The sequence below is a fragment of the Mobula birostris genome, chromosome 12 (assembly GCF_030028105.1).
Source record: "Mobula birostris isolate sMobBir1 chromosome 12, sMobBir1.hap1, whole genome shotgun sequence".
NCBI classification, from domain to species: Eukaryota; Metazoa; Chordata; class Chondrichthyes; order Myliobatiformes; family Myliobatidae; genus Mobula; species Mobula birostris.
Window position 1 is genome coordinate 86,847,151 of NC_092381.1, and position 22,327 is coordinate 86,869,477.

Consider the following 22,327-nt stretch of genomic DNA (forward strand, 5'->3'; position numbering starts at 1 on the left):
AAACGTAGGGGGTCAGAGAGGGACAAGGTCACAGGGACACAGTTGCGGAAGTGAAATAATTGGAGACATAAGAGATTGCAGATGCAGGAAATCTGAAACAACACACAGGATATCAGTTATTTTCCCACTCTTATCTCCCCCCCCCCCCCCCCGCGCCTATATCCTAACTTCTTCATTCCCATTCTTCCCCCTCCTTCATCTGCATATCATTCCACCCCCCCACTCTGTATCCACCTATCACCCACCAACTCTTTATACTCACAAGAGGGAGTTCCCCTCTTTCTATCCAGCCCTGATGAAGGATTTCAGTGCAAAACAGCGGCTGTCCATTTCCTTCCATAGATACTGCCTGACTTGCTGAGCTCTTTCAGCTCCTCTTTGTGTTACTCTGAATGTATGTGATTCAGTACAAAATGGTGCAGCCAGTCGAGCCACTGCCTCACAGTGCCATAGACCATTCAGTCTGTGTGCTTTGTGAAGTTCATCAGTTATCCCTGTGATGAAAATTCAAAGTAAATTTCATTATCAAAGTACATATACAGTTTCAAGAAGGGTTTGTGAACCCTTTGCGATTACCTGGTTTTCTGAAGTAATTACTCATAAAATGTCTGATCTTCATCTAAGTCACAAAAATAGACACACACAATCTGCCTAAATTAATAACACACAAAGAATTGTACTTCTCGTCATTACTGAGTACACTATTTAAATAATCACAGTCTAGGTTCAAAAGTATGTGAACCTCTGAAGTAATGCCTTCTACACAAAGGCAGCCAGGTGTACCAATCAATGAGATGACATTGGAGTTGTGGGTTGTAGAGGTGACCTGCCCTATATTAAAAAATCACCAAGTCAGGTTACTGATGGAGCCTGCTCTTCTCAAGAAAGATCTGTTTATGTGCACCATACCTTGATCAAAACAGCTTTCAGAGGACCTTAGAAGAAGAATTGTAGAGATGCATGAAGCTGGAAATGTGACAAAAGCATTTCTAAAGACCTAAATATTCATTAGTCCACTATAAGAGAAATAGTCTACAAATGGAGGAAATTCAGTACTGTTGTTACTCTCCTTAGGAGAGGACATCCTGCGAAGATCACACCAAGAGTACAACATGCAATGCTGAAGGAGGTGAAAAAGAACACAAGGGTAACAGCAGAAGACCTGCAGAAACCTCTAGAACTTGCTAAAGTCTCTGTTCATGTGTCCACTGTAAGGAAAAACCCTGAACAAGAACGGTGCACGTCCCAAGTTGCAAAAGGCCACCTGGATGTTTCACAATACAATGTTTAATGGTCAATGTTCTATGGACAGATGAAACAAGAGTTGAACTTTTTGGCAGAAATGCACACCACTGTGTTTGGAGGAAAAAGGGCACTGCACACTAACACCTCATCACAGTTGTGAATCATGGTGGAAGGAGCATCATGGTTTGGAACCGCTTTGCTGCTTCAGGGCCAGACCAGCTTGCAATCGCTGAGGGAACAATGAATTAAAAATTCTATCAGGCCGTTTGAAAGGAGAATGTCAGGGCAGTGGTCTGTCACCTGAAGCTTGATAAAAGTTGGATGATGCAACATGACAGTGTTCTGAAACACATGAATAAATCAACAACAGAATGGTTTTAAAAGGAAGAAAATTTGTGCTTTGGAGTGGCCAAGTCAGAGTCCAGAACTTAACCCAATTGAGATGCTGTGGCATGACCTGAAGATGGCCGTTCCTGCAAAGTATCCCAGAAATATTGATTAACTGGAATGGTTTTGAATGGAGTCTGAAATAGTCTAAAATTTATCCTCGCCATTATACAATTCCGATCAGCAGCTAGAGAAAATGTTTGGTGGAGGTTATTGCTGCTAAAGGAGGTTCTGCCAATTGTTAAATGCAAGATTTCCCGTCTGTACTGTGAATGATTAAACAATGTGTTCAATAAAGACATGAAAAGTAGAATTGTTTGTGTGTTACTAGTTCAGGCAGATTGTGCTTGTCGATTGTAACTTAGATGAAGATCAGACCACATTTTATGAATAATTAATGCAGAAAGCCAGGTAATAGCAAAAGGTTCACAAACTCTTTATTGCAACTGTATGTCACTATATACAATTCTGAGATTTATTTTCTTGTGGACATAATAAATCTACAGAATAATAACCATAGCAGAATCAATGTATGACCAAGAGTACAGAGGACAACAAAATATAGCCTGCTGGTCAATGTAGTCTCAATGTTGTATATATCTCTCTGACTCTGTTTTAGGTTTAAATTTTTTGGTTTGAACTTGAGTACATGTCTGTTTCTCTCTTACTGTCCCTGTGTAGTAAATGGCTGTTGTGTGTTCTTCATGCCGGATGGTAGAGTTCTGGGAGACCCAGTCTCTTCCCGTGGAGCTACATCTGTGCGAAGTGCATCTGCCTGCAGCTTCTTGAAGACCATATTAGGGATCTGGAGTAGCAACTGGATGTCCTTTGGCTTGAACGGGAGAGTGAGGAGATCATCAATTGGAGTTGCAGGGAAGTAGTCACCCCGAAGTTGCAGGAGGCGAGTAGCTGCGTGAACGGTCAGGAGAAATGTAAACAGAGCACCCCTGTGGCCATTTCCCTCAATAATAAGTATACCGTTTTGGATACTGTTGTGGGGGTTGACCTCCCAGGGGAATGCCGCAAAGACCGGGTTACTGGCACTGAGCATGGGTCTGGGGAGAAGAGGGGAGCGGTAGTGTTAGGGGACTCAATAGTTCTTGGATCATTGGGATCTCTTCTGGGGGAGGTATGACCTGTTCAAAAGTGACAGATTGCACCTGAACCCAAGGGGAACCAGTGTTCTCGCTGGCAGGTAGGTTAGAGCTGTTGGGAGTGGGTGGATTAAAATAATTTGGCAGGGTTGTGGGAACTAGAGTGAAGGGACTCAGGGATAGGATGGATGGTGAAAAAGCAAAGATAGTGTGCAGTCAAACTGTCAGGAAGGGCAAAGGCAGGTGATAGGACATAAGTGCAGCCAGCAGGCTGAGCATCGGTGCAAGGGGGTATGGAGAGAAGGCAGGTACAGAGTTCTGAGTTGGATGATCAGCCATGATCATACTGAATGGCGGTGCAGTCTCAAAGGGCCGAATGGCCTACTCCTGCACCTATTTTCTATGTTTCTATTAGGGGTGCAGAATCAAGAAGGGTAGCAAATACAGCACTCAAAGTGCTATATCTTAATGCTCGCAATATAAGAAATAAGGTGGATGATCTTGTTGCAATATTACGGATTGTCAGGTATGATGTTGTGACCATCACTGAATTGTGGCTGAAGGATGGTTGTAGTTGGGAGCTAAATGTTTAAGGTTACACGTATCGGAGGGATAGGAAGATAGGCAGAGGGGGTTGGTATGGCTCTGCTGATAAAGAATGGCATCAGTAGAAAGATGTGACATAGGATCGGAAGATGTTGAATCCTTGTGGGTTGAGTGTAGAAAGTGCACAGGTAAAAGAACCCTGATGGTAGTTATATACAGGCCTCCCAACCGTAGCTGGGATGTGGACCACAGATTACACTGGAAATAGAAAAGACGTGTCAAAAAGGCAATGTTATGACTGTCACGGGAGATTTCAACATGCAGGTCGATTGTGAAAATCAAATTGGGAATGGATCTCAAGAGTGAGTTTGTTGAATGCCTGCGAGATGGCTTTTTAGAAGTTGGTTGTTGAGCCTACTAGGGGATCAGCTATACTGGATTAGGTGTTATGTAATGAACCGGAGGTGATTAGGAAGCTTAAGGTAAAATAACCCTTAGGAGGCAGTGATCACAATAAGATTGAGTTCAACTTGAAATTTGATAGGGAGAAATTAAAGTCTGATGAGGTGGTATTTCAATAGAGTAAAGGAAATTACAGTGGTATGAGAGAGGAGTTGGCCAAAGTAAATTGGAATGAGATGTTGGCAGGGATGACAGAAGAGCAGCAATGGTGTGAGTTTCTGGGAAAATGAGAAAGATGCAGGATAGATATATTCCAAAACAAAAAAAAACTCAAATGGCAAAATAGTAGAACCATGGTTGACAAGAAAAGTCAAAGCTAATGTAAAAGCAAAAGAAAGGGCATATAGCAAAGTAAGAATTAATGAGAAGACAGGATTGGGAAGCTTTTAAAACCTTACAGAGAGCAACCAAAAGAATCATAAGGGAAAAGATGAAATACAAAAGCAAGCTAACAAATAATATCAAAGTGGATAGTAAAAGTTTTTTCAAGTATGTAAAAAATAAAATGAGTGTGGATATAAGACAACTAGAAAATGAAGATGGGGAAATTATAATGAGGGACAAGGAGATAGCAGATGAAGTAAATGAGTATTTTGCATCAGTCTTCGCTATGGAAGACACTGGCAGTGTGCCAGATGTTGAAGGGTGTGAGGGAAGAGGAGTGAGTGCAGTTACAAGGGAGAAGGTATTCAAAAAGCTGAAAGACCTAAGAGTACATAAGTCACCAAGACCAGATGAACTGCGCCCTTAGTTTCTGAAAGAGGTAATGGTGGAGATTGTGGAGGCATTAGTAATGATCTTTCAAAATTCATTGAACTCTGGAATGGTGCCAGCGGACTGGAAAATTGCAAATGTCACTCCACTCTTTTAGAAAGGAGGAAACCAGCAGAAAGGAAATTGTAGACCAGTTTGCCTGACCTCAGTGGTTGGGAAGATGTTGGAGTGAATTTTTAAGAATGAGGTTATGGAGTACTTTGTGACACAGGACAAGATAGGACAAAGTCAGCATTGTTTCCTCTAGGGAAAATCTTGCCTGATGAACCTCTTGGAATTTGAGGAAATTACAAGTAGGATAGATAAAGGGGATGCAGTGGATGTTGTCCATTTGGACTTTCAGAAGGTCTTTGACAAGGTGTCACAGATGAGGCTGCTTACCAAGCTGAGAGCCCATGATATTAGAGGAAAGTTACAGGCATGGTTAGAGCATTGGCTGTTTAAGAGGCAGCGGGTAGGAATAAAAGGATCCTTTTCTGGTTGGCTGCCAATGACAAGTGATGTTCTACAGCGGTTGGAGTTGGGACTGCTTTTTATGCTGTATATCAATGACTTAGACGATGGAATAGAAACTTTTTGCCAAGTTTGCAGATGATATGAAGATTGATGGAGGGGCAGGTAGTGCTGAGGAAACAGGTAGGCTGCAGAGGACTTGGACAGATTAGGAGAATGGGCAAGAGAGTGGCAAATGAAATACAATGTCCAAAAATCTGAGATGCAAAGGGAGTCCTTGTGCAGAATGCCCTAAAGTTTAACTTGCAGGTAGAGTCGGTGGTGAGGAAGGCAAATGTAATGTTAGCATTCATTTCAAGAGATCTAGAACACAAGAGCAGGGATATGATGCTGAGGCTTTATAAGGCACTGGTGAGGCCTCGCCTTGAGTATTGTGAACAATTTTGGACTCTTCATCTAAGAAAAGGTGCTCTGGCACTGGAGAGGGTTCAGAGGAGGTTCACAAGGATGATTCTGGGAATGAAAGAGTTATCATGCGAGGAACATTTGATGGCGCTGGGTCTGTACTTAACTGGAATTTAGAAGGATGAAGGGGGGAATCTCATTGAAACCTTTTGAATGTTGAAAGGCCTAGACAGTGTAGATATGAAAAGGACATTTCCCATGGTGGGGTGGTCTAGGACAAGAAGGCACAGCCTCAGGATAGGGGAGTGGCCATTTAAAATAGAGATGCGGAGAAATTTCTTTAGCCAGAGGGTAGAAGTTTGTGGAATCTATTATACTGGCAGCTGTGGAGGCCAGGTTGTTGGGTGTATTTAAGGCAGAGCTTGAAAGCTTCTTGATTGGACAAGGCATCAAAGATTATCTGGAGAAGGTCGAGGAGGGAAAGGGAGAATCAGCCATGATTGAATGACGGAGCAGATTCGATGGGCCAAATGGCCTAATTCTGCTCCTATGTCTTAGGGTTTTACAGTCTTACATCCTGCAGTAGTAGGAATTGATTTTTCTAATGTGGCGATTTTCTTTTTGTTGTGTATATTTAAAAAAATTGGTTTAGTTTGATAAAAGCAGTTGAATTAAAATAAGAGTCCATGAAAAACTCTTTTCCCTCTGCAGTAAGGGTATGAACACTTTGAAAGCCTGAAAAGTTTTGCTTCTCTTTAAATACTCCTAACAGCTTAACTTTGAGGTAGGTATATGTTTTCTAAATATAGGAAATATAAGATCTCAGTCCGTGTCTGCATAAGTTTTTAGTTCGAAGTTTTCACTCAGCCAACTAAGCTGTTAGTATACTTATCAAAAACATCTTTTAGATAGGTGGCTACATTAGTTAAAATTGGGATGGGGTGGAGAGAGATCGGGATCAGATTTAATATCGCTTGCAAATTTGTTGTTGTGCTGTGGTACATTGCAATACCTAATAAGAACTAAATTACATAAAGAATATGTATTTAAAAAGTTAAATTAAATAAATAGTGCAAAAAGAGAAAAAAGTAATGAGCACCCATTCATAAATCCAGTGGCAGAGGGGAGAAGGCTATTTCTGAATTGCTGAGTGTGTGCCTTCAGTCTCCTGTACCTCTTCCTGATGGTAGCAATGAGAAGAGAGCACGTTCTCGGTGATGGGGATTCATAACGATGGGTCACTCCTTGAAGACATCCTGAATGCTGGGGAGGTTGGATCTTTTAGAATCTGTTGACCCCAATGCATATATGGGTTTGGTAAGTGGTGTCACACATGAGGCTTTCTGTATCTTGAATTATATATCATTCTTTTCAAAAACAAAGCAGTTAGTGATTCACCCTGTAACAATTGAGTTATTCAACAGTTACAGGTTTAGTAGTAGGCAATGATAGAGCTCTTCCTGTTGGACCAAGTATTGGTTTTGCCTTTTTTTGTAATTCCATTCCAAGAAGAAATCCATTAGTCATTGAAAGAAGTTCTTTTGGAAGATTCTTAAAAGTTGTGGAAGATATAAAAGAAAAGTGGAGAATCATAAAAAAAGAGATAACGGTGCCAGCATCCGCCTGGCTGACTCAAATTTGAACGAAATGGGAGCTGCCTGACTGTGTATGTCTGAATGTTTGTAGAGACTTGCTTCTGCATAAGCTGTGTGTCTGGCTCAGCCTTATGAACTTGTTTCTAGGTACATGAGTCAACATATCCTGCCTTTTTTCATGAATCTATACAGAGGTCAGTTGGTAGTTCTATTTTATAACTAACTTTCCAGAATGATGTAGCACCACTGGTTATGGTTTAATTATAGATATAACCATATTGGGATATTATTTTGCCAGTTATTTATCACATACATTAAAAAAACATCAAGATAGTTTTACAATTAACCCTCTTGCTACCCGGGACAGTATTACAGCTACTGCAGTAGCTTTTAAAGTGAACATGTCAGAAAGAATGCCAATTAGTTTATTATAGTCACATGTACTGAGATACAGTGGAAAGCTTTTGCCTGCATGCCTTACAGACAGAGCGTCCCATAGATAAATTGATCAAAGATATTCAGGAAGCAAACAATGCATGATATGGTGTTACACTTTCGGAGGAAGTGCAGTGCAGCTGGATAAGTAAAGTGACAGGATTACGATGAAGGAGACTGAGAGATCGAGTTTGTCTTCATCATATAACGCTGGTATAGAAGTTGTCCTTGAGCCTGGTGATATGAGTATACAGATTTACATGTCCTTTGCCTGATGGAAGGGAGAATGACTGGAGGGAGGGGTGTTGGAGGAGTTAGTGATGAGGTTGGCTGCTTTCCAAGGCATAGTAAGTGGAGAGGTGGTTAATTTTCATGATGAACTGGGCTGCGTTTACAACTCTCTGCAATCTCTTGCAATCTTAGGCAGAGAATTGCTATACCAAGCTTTAATGCAGGTGTTCTCAACCTTTTTATGCCATGGACCCCTACCATTAACTGAGGGGTCCATGGACTCCAGGTTGGGAACCCGTGCTCTAAAGTATATGGATAGATGCTTCCTACTGTGCATTCTATATTGCATCTGCTTTAGAAAAAAATGGTGAGGTTCATTGAGGACCCATGAATTTCCATAGCCTTCTGAGGAAGTAGATATGCTAGTGTGCTTTCTTGACCCTTGTGTCTATATGGTTGGAACAGTGTCTACGTGGTTGAAACAGGACTATTTATTGGTGATATTTAAACCCAGGAAACTGAAGAACCTATAGCCAAGTAGAGTGCTGCCATCTGCAATCTTGTAAATGGAGTTAGAGTGAAATCCAGCCACACAGCCCTAAACTTATAGGGAGCAATGTAAAGGGCCTAGGACGCAGCTTTGTAAGGTGACAGTGTTGAGGATAATTGTGCTGGAGCTGCCTGTACTTACTGATTGTGGTCTTTTCATCAGGAAGTCAAGGATATGAGAGAGAGAGAGAGAAAGAGATCTCTCTCTCTCTCTCTCTCTCTCTCTCTCTCTCTCTCTCTCTCTCTCTCTCGTTCTAGGGGGAAGCTTGGAGGAGAGTTTGTTTAGAATTATAATATTAAAGGCAGAGCTGTAGCCAATAAAAAGGAGTCTGACATGAGTATCTCTGTTATCCAGATGTTCTGGAAATTGGTATAGGCCAGGAAGACTGTGTCTGCTGTGGACCTGTTTCAGTGGTAGGCAAATTGCAATGGGTTGATGATGTCTGGGAGGCTGCAGATAATGTTTGCCATGACCTACTGCTGAAGCACTCCAAAATGATGGTTGTCAGAGACATCAGCTCATAGTCAATGAGACATTTTTTTTCTTTGCCACCAGATGATACTGGTCATCTTAAAGCAAATGAGAATCTCCGATTTGAATAGTGAGAGGTGAAGGTTGTCTGCAAATGCTTCCGCCAGCTGCTCCCTGCTGAATCAGCGGACAAGGCCAGAGGCTCCATTGGGCTAGCCGTTAACTGCCCATTCTTATCACAGATATGAAAAGTATGAATTTATGTTTTGTGGATCCTCCGTTGTGAATTCATTCTTTGTTTGAAGACTTAAGAATTCCAAGAAGCCATTCTGACATGGGTATTATTTCAGCTACTAATACCAATCTCACTCAAAATAATAGGTGAGCAAAAGAATTGTGACAGCAGGGTAAGCTGCACTACTTGCTTAGCCAGCTGCTGAAACTGTTCGAAACATTCAAAAACTATTGAGTAAATACTCAGTTCATTGACTGTCTTAAATAAAAGATTCAAAATGAAATGCTCAAAGCACAAAGTTAAATGTAATAACATTTAAAAATAATGAAGGAAGCTACAAAATTATTCTCTCTCAGCCCCCTCTAAATCTTCCCTTTGTTGCCTTACACCTACACCCTCTGCCATGGGAAAGTGTTTCTCACTGCGAAACGTTAGCGTAGTGGTTAGCACAATGCTTTACAGTATCAGCAATCCAGGTTCAATTCCCACCGCCGTCTGTAAGGAGTCTGTACGTTCTCACTGTGACCCCATGTGTCTTCCTCCAGGTGTTCCGGTTTCCTCCCACAGTCCAATGATGTACCGGTTGGTAGGTTGATTGGTCATTGTAAATTGTCCTATAATTAGGCTACAGTTAAACCGGGGGTTGCTGGGCAGCGCGGCTCAAAGGACTGGAGGGGCCTCCTCTGCATTGTGTTTCAATAAATAAATTAATTCAATTTTATGGCAAAATTTAAAATTCTACTGCTTTCCCACGTAGCCAGATTTCCCTAATTTGTAAAAGGATCTTGAGCTTCTCTGGCATACATGACAAGTAAACTCTTCTTGGGTTTCCAACCAGGTACAGATACCGATTTTAACCGAAGTTTCGATGACTAACTCTGCCTAGAGACGATACCTAGGCATGTCTATATCTACCCCCGTTGTCCATCCCTCCTGATTTGTTAGTCCTCACCTAATCAGGATTCTGCTGTCCCATCTTGTTTATAATTGAATTCTAGTACTTACAGTGAAACCTTCGACTTTGTTAAAATTCTTGTCACCGGCTATTGCTAATTTCTACATGGAGGACTTTGAGGAGAGGGCACTGAACTGAGTTCATCACTGTTACGTCTCAAATGCTTCTTTAGCCTTCAGACACTCCCAGCTGTTCCACAACCACCTGAACAGCGTACATGCAAACATTCAATTACAATGGAGATGGAGAAGAATGGTTGCCTCCCATTCCTTGTCATTGTAGTCTGATGGAAATCGGATGGCAGCCTCGGCCATGGCGTCTGTCGGAAGCCCACTCATATGGACTTTGTTCCATAACAATGACAATCACCATCTCACCTCCCCAGGTAGAGTGGTTCTTTCTACTTTGATTAATTGTGCAAAATTATTTCAGCAGTTGGATGGTCTCCACGAAGAAATGAGATGATTACGCACAACGTTCCTACAGAGTGGCTACAAGGTGAACGAAATCAATTGGGGCCCTTACAAGGACCAGCGGAAAAACCAGGAAACCTAACAATGAGGAGGAACCCGTTGCTACTGCCCGTCTTCCCTATATTTCCATGGTTTCTGGGAGAATCACCAGGATCCTGAAGAGGTACTGGATTAATACCATCCACAAACCCATAAGAAAGCTCAAATTGCAGCTTATGCAGATGACCTGCGACTCAGGGTAGCTGGTGTTTACAGGATTCTCTGTGAATGCAGAGCAGTCTATATTGGCCAGACAGGGCACGTGGTGGAAACCTGCATCACGGAGCACAGGATGTGTATCTGTTTGGGTTTCCAGGAGAAGTTGTCTGTAGCAGAACATTGTATTCACAATGGCCATAGGACTGACCTTTGGCACCAAACTACTGTGCTGCACCAATGGCTTTTGGGACTGCCTGGTGAAGGAAGCCATTGAAATAAAACTAGACGATAAGAATTTTAACAAAGGCACTTGTCTCACTCTAAGAAAGTACTGGAATTCAATTATCAACAAGGTGGGACAGTGGAAACCTGATTGCATGAGGACTAACCAATCAGGGACAGATGACGGGGGTAGATGTATACCACTGGACTAGATATGCCCAGGCATCATTCCTGATGAAGATGGCAAGTGTTGATCAATGAAACATCGGTTAAAATTGATACCTGTGCCCAGCGGGAAGCCCGAGAAGAGTTTATTTGTCTCTCTAATTTAATTGAATGGACTTGCTTTTCCTACTTGAGGTCAAAAATGGAAGAGATTCCAATGTCTCTAAGCGAATAGTTACGTGGAGTAATTGAAAACCTGTTATCCAAGTTCATCTGTTTCTCCTTCATTATAACTGTATTTCACTGAATGTCATGCATCAAAACAGATGGAAGGGTGTAAAATGTCTATATTTGAGTGATATGTACTTGCAAGCTTGTAATTGAAATTTTTAATGCCATGTACGTCTTTAATTACAGCCAAACAAACTTGGCACTCAAAATTAAACTTACAAGTGTGGAGTCTCTTTCCTCTGCGTTTGAGTTATAGTTATAAACTTTAAATAATTCCTGACACATCCCTAGTCCAACTGACACTCATCTTTCAGTCCCTCCACTGTGGTTTAGAAAACTGACTCAAACTTCAGAAGTTGAACGTACACTTATTATCGAAGTATGTATAACTATACAACCAGGAGAATCGTCTCTTAACAGGCAGCCACAAAACAAGAACCCATTTTGAAAAAAGACTGTTAAACACCCAATGTGCAGAGAGAATAAAAACAACAAATCATGCAAACAATAAACATAAACAATCAGTGTTCTGAGCTGAAGCCACAGTGAGAGACTGTCGACAGACCAAAGTTCAGCTCAGACCCGAGCAGCGAGCTGAACTGGCCCGTCCTCCACCTTGGGCCCCAGCAGCCTGACCTTTTCAATCTGGCCTGGTGCCTAAATCCTCGTCCAAACATCGGGTTCAGTCACTGATACGTTCTGGGGCCTGGATCCTGCTGCCTCTGTTCAGCCTGTACCCAACTTTTCTGATTCAGCTCAGTGCTTAAATCATTGTCCAAACATCGGGTTCAGTCACTTCGATGTGCTCATGAGCCTGCACCCCACCATTCGTTTCAAAGGTACATTTAATGTCAGAGAAATGTATACAATATACATCCTGATGCTTTTTCTTCGTGACCATCCATAAAAACAGAGGAGTGCCCCAAAGAATGAATGACAGATAAATGTTAGAACCCCAAAGTCCCCCCCCCCCCGGTTCCCCTCTCCCAAGTGTAAGTGGCAGCAAGCAACAATCCCCCCTCCCCCCCACCATAAAAGCATCGGCACCCGCCACCAAGCACTCAAGCATGAGCAAAACAACAGTAAAGACACAGACTTGCAGTTACCCCAAAGACTACAATGTTCACCCAGCATTCAACATACCACAGTCAGTATCTCTCCCGCTCTCTCCCCCTCCCCCTCCCCCTCCCCCTCCCCCTCCCCCTCCCCCTCCCCCTCCCCCTCCCCCTCCCCCTCCCCCTCCCCCTCCCCCTCCCCCCTCCCCCCTCCCCCCTCCCCCCTCCCCCCCTCTCCCCCCTCCCCCCCCTCCCCCCTCCTCCCCCCTCCTCCCCCCTCCTCCCCCCTCCTCCCCCCTCCTCCCCCCTCCTCCCCCCTCCTCCCCCCTCCTCCTCCTCCCTCCTCCCCCCTCCTCCCCCCTCCTCCCCCCTCCTCCCCCCTCCTCCCCCCTCCTCCTCCTCCTCCCCCCTCCTCCTCCTCCCCCCTCCTCCCCCCTCCCCCTCCTCCCTCCTCCTCCCCCCTCCCCCCTCCTCTCTCCTCCTCCTCTTCCCCCCTCCTCTCTCCTCCTCCTCCCCCCCATTAAGGGAGAAAGTGGTGTCTCCATTTCACAACGAGCGCGGAGACATAACAAACAACTTGCTGGTTTATGATATTAAAAGTCCGTTTCGTCACTTTTTCAAGCTCTGTGCCCAAAGATCTCGAGTCTGGGCACACAGCCATAGATATTCCGGCTCCCCAATGACACACGGATCTCCTGCCATGACACCGACCTTTGATCTGCTCATCTCCAGAGTCCCAAGATCCTAGGCCTCCAAAGCCAAGCCAGACTCTTAGGCTGAGCCCTTGGTGTGCCGAACAACGGCCAGTTATGAAACCCCGAGAGCGGGTCCCATTCCCGCAAAGAACCGTAGTCAGCATGTAACTCCAGGTCAGGGTCTTCAAAAGAACCCTGAAAGGAAAAGAATTGAGATATTAAAGATGGAAATAGAGCTGTTTCCGAAAATGTAAGCAAAGAAGTTGCCATTTAGCGCCATCATCACTCTGCTCCGCCTGTTCAGCCTGTGTCCGACCATTCTGATTCCTAGTTACCCCGATAAAGGTAGCTCTCAAGTTCAGTATTGTTTGTTAACTTTATATTCCAGTGCAAAATAAAAATGGTAGCAGACCCGTGACTAAGCAGAGGTGTATTGAATGACTAGCTCTGTTCACTTGAGTGTATAACCTAAGCCCTTCTCTTCTATCTAAAAGCACAATTCAACAAGCATGGCTAAATTATAACCATTTTAACCACTAAAAGGTTGTGGTTGTGCTGACGACAGCATGGAAGAGATTTTAAAGTAACCAAGCAACACAGCACAGAATGAGGCCCTTCAGGACTTTTATGCCACGCTGTACAGTTACTTTGCCTACTCATCAGCCCACACCTGGACCATAGCCCTCCATACTCCTCCTGTGCATACACTTACCTAAACATTTCTTAAAAGTTGATATCGAACCCACATCCACTACTTTCTCTGGCAGATTATTCCACACTCTCACCACGCTCTGAGTGAAGATCCCCCTGTGGTTCCCCTTAAATATTTTAGATTATGAAAACACTCAGTCCTCTTTTATTGTCATTTAGAAATGCATACGTGCATTAAGAAATGATACAATGTTTCTCTGGAGTGATATCACAGAAAACAGGACAAACCAAAGACTAACACTGACAGAACCACATAATTATAACATATAGTTACAGCAGTGCAAGACAATACCATAATTTGATGAAGAACAAACCATGGGCATGGTAAAAAAAAAAAAGTCTTAAAAGTCCCTGAGTCGATCGACTCCTGAGTCCCCGATTGCAGGCGGCAAAAAGGGGGAAACTCCCTGCCATAAACCTCCAGGCACCATCAACTTGCCGATGCCTTGGAAGCAGCCGACACTTTGAGTCCATCCGTCTGAAAACTTCGAGCCACCGACCAACTCTTCTGATACAGCCTCCTGAGCGCCATCCTCTGCCGAGCGCCTTTGACCTCGCCCCGGCCGCTGAAGCAAGCAAAGCCGAGGATTTCGGGGCCTTCTGCTCTGGAGATTCCGGTTACCGCACAGTAGCAGCGGCAGCGAAACGGGCATTTCTGTAGTTTTCCAGATGTTCCTCCGTACTCTCACGTCCGTCTCCATCAAATCAGAATTGTGCACAGTCGACAGATAACAGTCATCACCGGAAAGGCCACGCGCACTGCCGTCACGCCGCCATCTTCTCCTCCTATTTCAGCTTTCACACTTAACCTAAGGCCTCTTGCTGTAGCTTTACCAAACCTTAATGGAAAAATCCTGTTTGCGTTTGCCCTATCTATATCACTCAGAATTTTGCGTATCTCTATCAAATATCCACTCATTTTCCTATGCTCCAGAGAAGGAAATCCTAGCCTGTTCAACCTTCCCTATAAGCAACACACATCAAAGTTGCTGGTGAACGCAGCAGGCCAGGCAGCATCTCTAGGAAGAGGTACAGTTGACGTTTCAGGCCGAGACCCTTCGTCAGGACTAACTGAAGGAAGAATTAGTAAGAGATTTAAAAGTGGGAGGGGGAGATCCAAGCAGGCCAGGCAGTATCTCTAGGAAGAGGTACAGTCGACGTTTCAGGCCGAGACCCTTCAGTTAGTCCTGACGAAGGGTCTAGGCCTGAAATGTCGACTGTACCTCTTCCTAGAGATGCTGCCTGGCCTGCTGCGTTCACCAGCAACTTCAATGTGTGTTGCTTGAATTTCCAGCATCTGCAGAATTCCTGTTGTTAACCTTCCCTATAACTCAGGTTCTGAAGTCCCAGCAAAATCCATGTTAATTTTCTCTATTTTTTTCAATCTTATTGATACCTTTCCTGTAGATAGGTGGCAAGAACTGCTCCCAAATTTGGTCTTACCAATGCACTTAACACAGCATTAAGTGCATTGTAAGTGCATTGGCAGTCTCTTTAGTTCTGGGGATACATGAGGTAGCCTGGTTTTGCTTTTCCTGGAGTGAAGGTGGCTGCAGAGTGACCTGATAGAAGTATAAAGTTATCAGCAGCAGTGGATGGTCAGATTGGTGATGGGGTGGAGATGCGTATTTCCCAAAGGAGGTGTACGGTGCTCCATCCCTCCGCTACCCTGAAGGTCACCCTTGGGCAAGGTTTATCACCTGCTTAACCCAATCCGCGCCCCCCCCCAAAAAAAATCTGGATCATATAAAGCCATGGAAGACTGGTGGATAGTCGTATGAGCAGTTGGTTCGTATCACAAGTCCTGGTTATGCAACCACTCATGCCTGGAAGAAGGCAATGGCAAACCACATCTGTAGAGAAGTTTGCCAAGAACAATCATGGTCAAAGACCATGATCACCCATGTCATATGAAACGATACGTAGTTATGAGATGGTCAGAATTTTTTTAAACCATAATAGGGCTATCAAAAAGAAAAGGCATAAGATTTAAGCTGAGAGGAAGGAGTATTAAAGGTGGAAAGTTGTTTTTTTTTCCTCCCATAGTGGTTAATACCTGGAACTGATTACCAGAGACTGAGATGGAATCAGATACAATCGCTTTGTTGAGGAGGCACTCAAACAGGCAAGGCATATAAGGTTGCAAACTTAATGTGGGCAACTGGATTAGTATAGACAGGCAAGAAAGTCACCAATGACTGGGTGACTGAAGTACCTGTTTCTGTGCTGCGCAGTCTCCATAAGTATATGTGATGTCTTAACATAGTAATCTCCTGGTTTGTTTTAGCAGATTTAAGCAGAATAGTTGCAATTATGGTAAGTGTCAGCAGTGAAGTCGATTGAACATTTAACAGACTCAGGTTAATTTTTTAAAAATTGGGAGTACAAAATTGTGCTCCACAGTAGCTGCTCACTGACTCCTTTTTAAATGTTTTCATTTTGAATCCATTCAGTATTATTTAAACAAAAAGCCTGCATCTATAACCCAATTAACAGAATAATTTGCTAAATCATTTCAGATAACAATTAACAGTGCGTATGGAATCACCTAGTAGTTCCAATAGAATAGAGGCAGTGAATGTGTTTTTTCCAAATTGAGTTAGATGAGATTTTACAACGACATGCTAATTTGATTCAGAGTATCCATATTTGATCTTACGGCTGGAGTCTGTGTAAAATTAAATCAGATAATTAAGATAGATACTTTATTGATCCCAAAGGAAATTAGTGTCACAGTAGCATTACAAGTGCACAGATATACAAATATTAGAAGGGGATAAAGAAAGTTTTAAAAAAATGTTACCTCAATCAGGAGGTGTTGTCACTTCCCCTGCTATGGGTTGATTTATTATAGAGCCTAATGGCTGAGGGTAAGAATGACCTCATATAGCGCTCTTCGGTCCAAATTAGGGTTGTGTATCAGAAATGAGTTTGCTCAAGAATGTTAATGCTTGGATTTATTTAGACTCAAGTAACATTTACAGGTTTGAGGCAGTTCTGGGGAAAATGTTGCTCGTTCGAACTGCAGATATGAGACAAATCTCTTGTCCACATGTAGATTGATTATGGAAAGAAGTGAAAAACATAGAATTCGTTAGGTGCATCTAAGAGGGTTTCTTGAAACAGTAGAGGAGGGGCCATATGAGAAGACCACAGGAGTAGAATTAGGCCAGTCAGTCTATTGAGTCTGCTCTGCTGATTAATTAACCCTCTCATCCCCATGGTCCTGTCTTCTCTCCATAACCTTTTTTTTTTGCCCTGAATAATCATGTGGTGCGTGGCCAAGTGGTTAGGGCGTTGGGCTCACGATCTGAAGGTCTTGGTTTCGAGTCTCGGCCAAGGAAGCGTGTTGTGTCTTTGAGCAAGGCGCTTAAGCATACACTGTTCCAGTCCACCCAGCTGAAAATGGGTACTGGCAAATACTGCGGGTTAACCTCGCGATAGAATGGCGTCCTATCGGGGGGTGGGCGGGGAAGTCTCATACTTTTGGTCGCTTCACACCACAGAAATCTGCATAAGCACTGGCCTGATAAGGCTCGGGACAGACTTGAACTTTTAAAATCTGGTTAAAATCTTCTATAATCTGGTTTTAAAATCTTGTGGGAGCTGGTTAACGATCAGCCGATCAGAGTTCAAAGCTAGTATATTCCAGTCAGGAGGAAGGACAGGGATGACAAGATATGGGAATCTTGGATGATGATAGAGGTTGTGAATTTAGTTAAGAAAAAGTAAGCGTATGTAAGGTTTGGGAAGCTAAAATCAGCCTGGGCCCTTGAGTAACATGAAGAGAACAGGAAAGAATATAAGGGTCTATCATAAGGGGCCTTCGCATGTAGGATTAAAGAGAATCCCAATGCATTTTGTACTTGTATTGAAGCCAAGAGGATGACTGGGGAGAGGGTGGGGTCAATTGCGTATAAATCAGGGACCTTGTACTTGGAATCAGGGGATGTGGACAAGGTACTTAATGACTAATTTGTCGGTATTCACCGAGAAGAATGATATGGAGATTACTGAGGGCAGTGTAAGGTATACTGATACGCCAAGGCATTTTGAAATTAAAAAGATGGTGGTGCTTTGTCTCTTGAATGTGGATAAGTCCCCAGGCCATGATGGTATGTATCCCAGGTTACTAAGAGAGACAGGAGAGGGGATTGTTGGGGCCTTGATTAAGATCTTTGTGTCATCACTAGCAACAGATGAGGCCCTGGCGGACAGAAATGCAGCCATTGTTTTTCCTTCAAGAAGGGAAATGGTAGTTGATAAGCCTCACTTAAACGGTCAGGAAGATATTGGAGAGGATCTTTAGGGATAGTGATTATGTGTATCCGGGAGGATGTCACTTTCTCGGATATAGTCAGCATGGCTTTGTGTGGGGCAGATCATGTCTTACAAAATTGAATTCATTTTTGAGGAGGAGATGAAGGTGATTAAGGGTAGAGTAGTGATTATTGTCTGCCTAGACTTTAGTAAAACATTTGCCAAGGCCCCTCATGGTAGGCTGATCAGGAAGATCAAGCTGCATGGGGTTGTTAGTGACTTAGTAGGTTGTATTCAGAATTGGCTTGCCTATGAAAGACAGCACATAGTGGTTGAAAGGTGTTATTCTGGCTAGAGGTCTGTGCCTATAGGTGTTCCTTGGGGATTGGTGCTGGGACCTGGAGCCTCTGTAATATATATGAATGACTTGGATGAAAATGGGGCAGGTGGGTTAGTATGTTTGCAGACAACACAAAGATTGATAAAGTTGTGTGCCATGAAGATTGTCAGAGGATACAACAGGATTCAGATTAGTTAAAGATATGGGTGGAGAAATAGTAGATGCCATTTAATCTGGGCAAGTGTGAGGTGTTGCTCTTTGGGAGGTCAAATGTATGAGGAAACTGCACAGTTGCTGGCAGGACCCTGAACAGTATTAATGTATCTTGGACTCCAAATCCAAACCTCCCTGAAAGCGGCCACAGAAGTAGATCAGGTGGTAGAAAAGGCATGCTTGACTTTGTAGGTTAGGATACTGGGTATTTGAATAAGGAAGTCATGCTGTAGGTATGCAAAACTTTGGTTAGGCTTCACTTGGGGTATTGTGTACAATTCTGGTCGCCCCATTGAAATAAAGGTCTAGAAGCATTGGAAGGTACAGGAGAGACTTGCAAAGATGCTGCTTAGATTAGAGGATAGAAGTTTAAACAGAGAGGTTTGGAAAAACTTGAGGTGTTCTCTGCGGTATGTCAGAGGCTGAAGGGAGACCTGAGAATTTATAAAGCAATAAGAGGTACAGATAGACTAGGCCAGGCATTTCCACCCTTCTTTATGCCGTGGACCCCTACCATTAACCAAGGGATCTGTGGGCCCTGGGTTGGGAGCACTTGGTCTAGGCAGTCTTTTTGCCAGGATAGAAATATCAGATGTAAATTGACCTTCATTTAAGGTCATGGGGGTTGGTGGTGGTAGTGTTTTACACAGAGATTGATTGGTGTTTGGAAGAATCTGCCAGGTATAGTGGTAGAACCAGATACAACGTGATAGTTAAGAGGTATTTACAAAGTCACATGACGATGCAGGGATTGGAGGGATATGAATCATGTGTAGGCAGAAGAGATTTGGTGTAATTTGACATTGTGGTCAGGATTGCTATTAGGAGCTGAATGGCTTGTTCCTCTGTTGTACTGTTCTGTGTTTTGTTCTGTCAGACTATTTGGAATATGCTGCTGCCCATTGCCAAAGAGTTTTGACCCTCCTATGATGATTATCATGGTACAATGATAGATGTTTACAGTACTCGCGTGGTTGTGTCTAACGTCTGAGTATGTGGTTAGGTCTAAACTGCTGAATAACTCCTAAGGCTGCTTGGGAAATCCTTGTTTCCTCCTAATTACAAAGTATACAGGAAGCTGTTTTAGCGTTGTTGCTTGTTCAAAGGAAATCCAGACAGTTGGCACAGGTTGCATGTTATTGAATGTTTATGTTTAATAGGAGTTACACCAAGTTGCTGGACAGCACGGGGATTGGATGCCATCATGAGTGTTAATAGATTGTCCCTTTACCTTCCAGGGCCTGAGTGTGGATCCTGTCTAGTCTGATGGAACAAGTATCTGCTCTGTGTCACCTGTGAAGGCCTAGGAGCTTAACCAGTTCTGAGCAGGTATGGATTGCTTGATTCTCATTCCGTGCTCCAACATGAAAGTGATCCGCACTGCCAGCGCTTCGTATGAATCTTTTTAAAAAGCTGCAGAGGCTGCAGATCTGAATTAAAACCTGAAAATGCTACAATCATTGAGTAGGTGGCTGTGGTGAGGAACCTTCATCATTTCAGACTGAAGATTTAGCCGGGAAAGAAACAAACTGATTATAGATGACGTAAACACGAGGAATTCTGCAGATGCTGGAAATTCAAGCAAAGCACATCAATGTTGCTGGTGAATGCAGCAGGCCAGGCAGCATCTCTAGGAAGAGGAAGGGTCTCGGCCCAAAACATCGACCGTACCTCTTCCTAGAGATGCTGCCTGGCCTGCTGCGTTCACCAGCAACTTTAATGTGTGTTGCTTGATTATAGATGAGATGGAGAAGACACGGATTGGACAAGGAGTATATCTGATTATCTGATAGGTTGATACAGGACTGCAGTGGGGATTAACTTGTGAGGTCATCCAGTTGTTCAGTGGATGCAGTTAGAGAGAGAACATCAAGCAGCAGCTATGAGAAGAGAGCAGCAAATGAGAATACATGGAAAGATGTTTAAAAATGACTAAATGCATGGTTATGGAACATGCCCAACAAGTCTGGCTGAGGTGATGGAGAGGGGAGAAGCTGAGCAAATACCACAGGTGGATGACTTGTATCAGAAATAGACAGTTCTGACACAAACAGTGAGAGCAAACTACACAAAGTTGTACAATTCAGTCATGAGTATAGAAGCTGCCCAAGACAGAAGATGAGACGCTCTTTCTGAAGCTTACACTGGGGCCTCGTTATTGCAGTGATGGACTGATATGTCAGAGTGAGATGGGATATTGAAGTGGGAGCAACTGGGAATTCTGAGTTCAAGTTCTGTTAGGTATTCGCACTCTCTGTGTTTGGATTCTCCAGTGTAGACGAGACTACATTGCGAACACAGGTTGCAGTACACTAGATTGGAAGAAATACAAGTGAATCTCTGTTTCAGTTTGGTACAAAATCCATCCCCTGAATGGGCAAAAGCAAAGTCTCTACATGTATTCTGGTAGATTTGAAGCACTGTAGTAGCATCCTTGTGCAGTGGTTACATACATATCGCCTTACTTGCCTCAGTTTTCCCGTGCATTTTCATTAGTAATATCTTTGAAAGAAAGATTCACTTATTTATAATTTACCATCAATGTAATATAATAATATTTGGAGGCTACTCTTAAAGCCTATTTTCCCTTAGTGATCCTGATATCTAGTATTAAGACTGGGAAATCCAAATTATTATGACTACAATAAATGTGCTTCAGTGAAGATTTTTGCTAAAATTATATGATACAGACTTTACTAGTTATCACACAATAATGCTCAAGTGGTTATCATGTGTTAGTAACTGAGGTTGACCAAGAACATGCATGCAAGTATATTATTTTATGATCCGGAACTAATGTGTCTCTGGGACATCAGGGGAGGGTTTTCCTGAAGAAGACCTCTCTTATTTCTCCCCTCTAATATGAGCTTCTCAAGCTAATTTGCTTCTCACCTACCACACTTGAGAGTACCATGGTCGAGGGCACCAGCAAGATAAAGCCGGGGGAACTCTGATTCTAATGCAGGGGATTCACATCACACCAGTTTAGGTGGGAGAAGTAACTATCTGAACACAGATCAAGCCCCTCACTTGTATAGTGAATATCAACATACACGTACTTCCCAACTTCTGAACAGCTGGCTTGCGTACATCACATATATGCGAACACACTTTTGGAAGGCTGGTGGTATGAATTTACTGCCATCTTCTTCCATGAGGAAGCTTGATACATGGCTGCATTTCTGGTTTGCAGACTGTGTGGGAACCTTAGTATGGCCTGGGGAAGAACAACAATAAAAGATTCTTACTCCCCCCCCCCCCCCCCCCAATATATAATTCATCCTTGATTCAGAGTCCTAGCTTGTTTCTCAGTGGAATCGTGCATTGCTGGGCCCAGTAAATAGTGGATGGTGATTCACTGCTTTCCTTTGCTGGATGGTGACTGATTGTCAATGGTTGTTGCATCAATAGAGAGATAAAGTTCAGACTGTCTTTGAGGCTATCTTAATAAATTAAAATATTCTCTGTTTTATTATAAAGATGGCCCATTGGTTCAACTTGTGTAGCTACAACCTCGTATCTCATGCAGCCGAGGCTCAATTATGACCTTCGCTGTGTGAAGTTTGCATATTCTCCCTGTGGCTATATAGGCTTTCCTCTGGGTACCAAGGTTGGTAGGTTAATTGGCTACTGTAAATTGTCTCTAGTGTTATGTTTTGTAACTTCGTATTGATACTTAATCTACACACACACACACACACACTCTTTCTTTTCAAATCTTTTTATTGTTATACAGGAAAAATAACATTACATTGAAGTAACAACACTTACAATGTCTCAAAGAAGACATTATCTTAAAGATTGAACAAAAATTTTGTGATAACAAAAAAAACCCTACTAAGCAGAAAAATGAGAGAAAAAAAAAGGAACCCATTAGGTGTACAACCCCGGAGTCATACGTCATACAAAAAGCTTCTAAAAATAAA

At 43.0% G+C, this 22,327-nt stretch overlaps 1 protein-coding gene across 3 annotated transcripts in view; it reads left to right on the forward strand.

The window, feature by feature from the left end:
* Positions 1 to 22,327, forward strand: part of LOC140206115 (uncharacterized protein C1orf21-like) — a 206,643-nt gene that overhangs the window by 45,495 nt on the left and 138,821 nt on the right. For all 3 annotated transcript variants that reach the window (XM_072274293.1, XM_072274292.1, XM_072274294.1), the window contains one exon: positions 19,640 to 19,730. The gene's annotated coding sequence lies outside the window, so the exon portion shown is untranslated. The remainder of the gene's footprint in view (positions 1 to 19,639; positions 19,731 to 22,327) is intronic.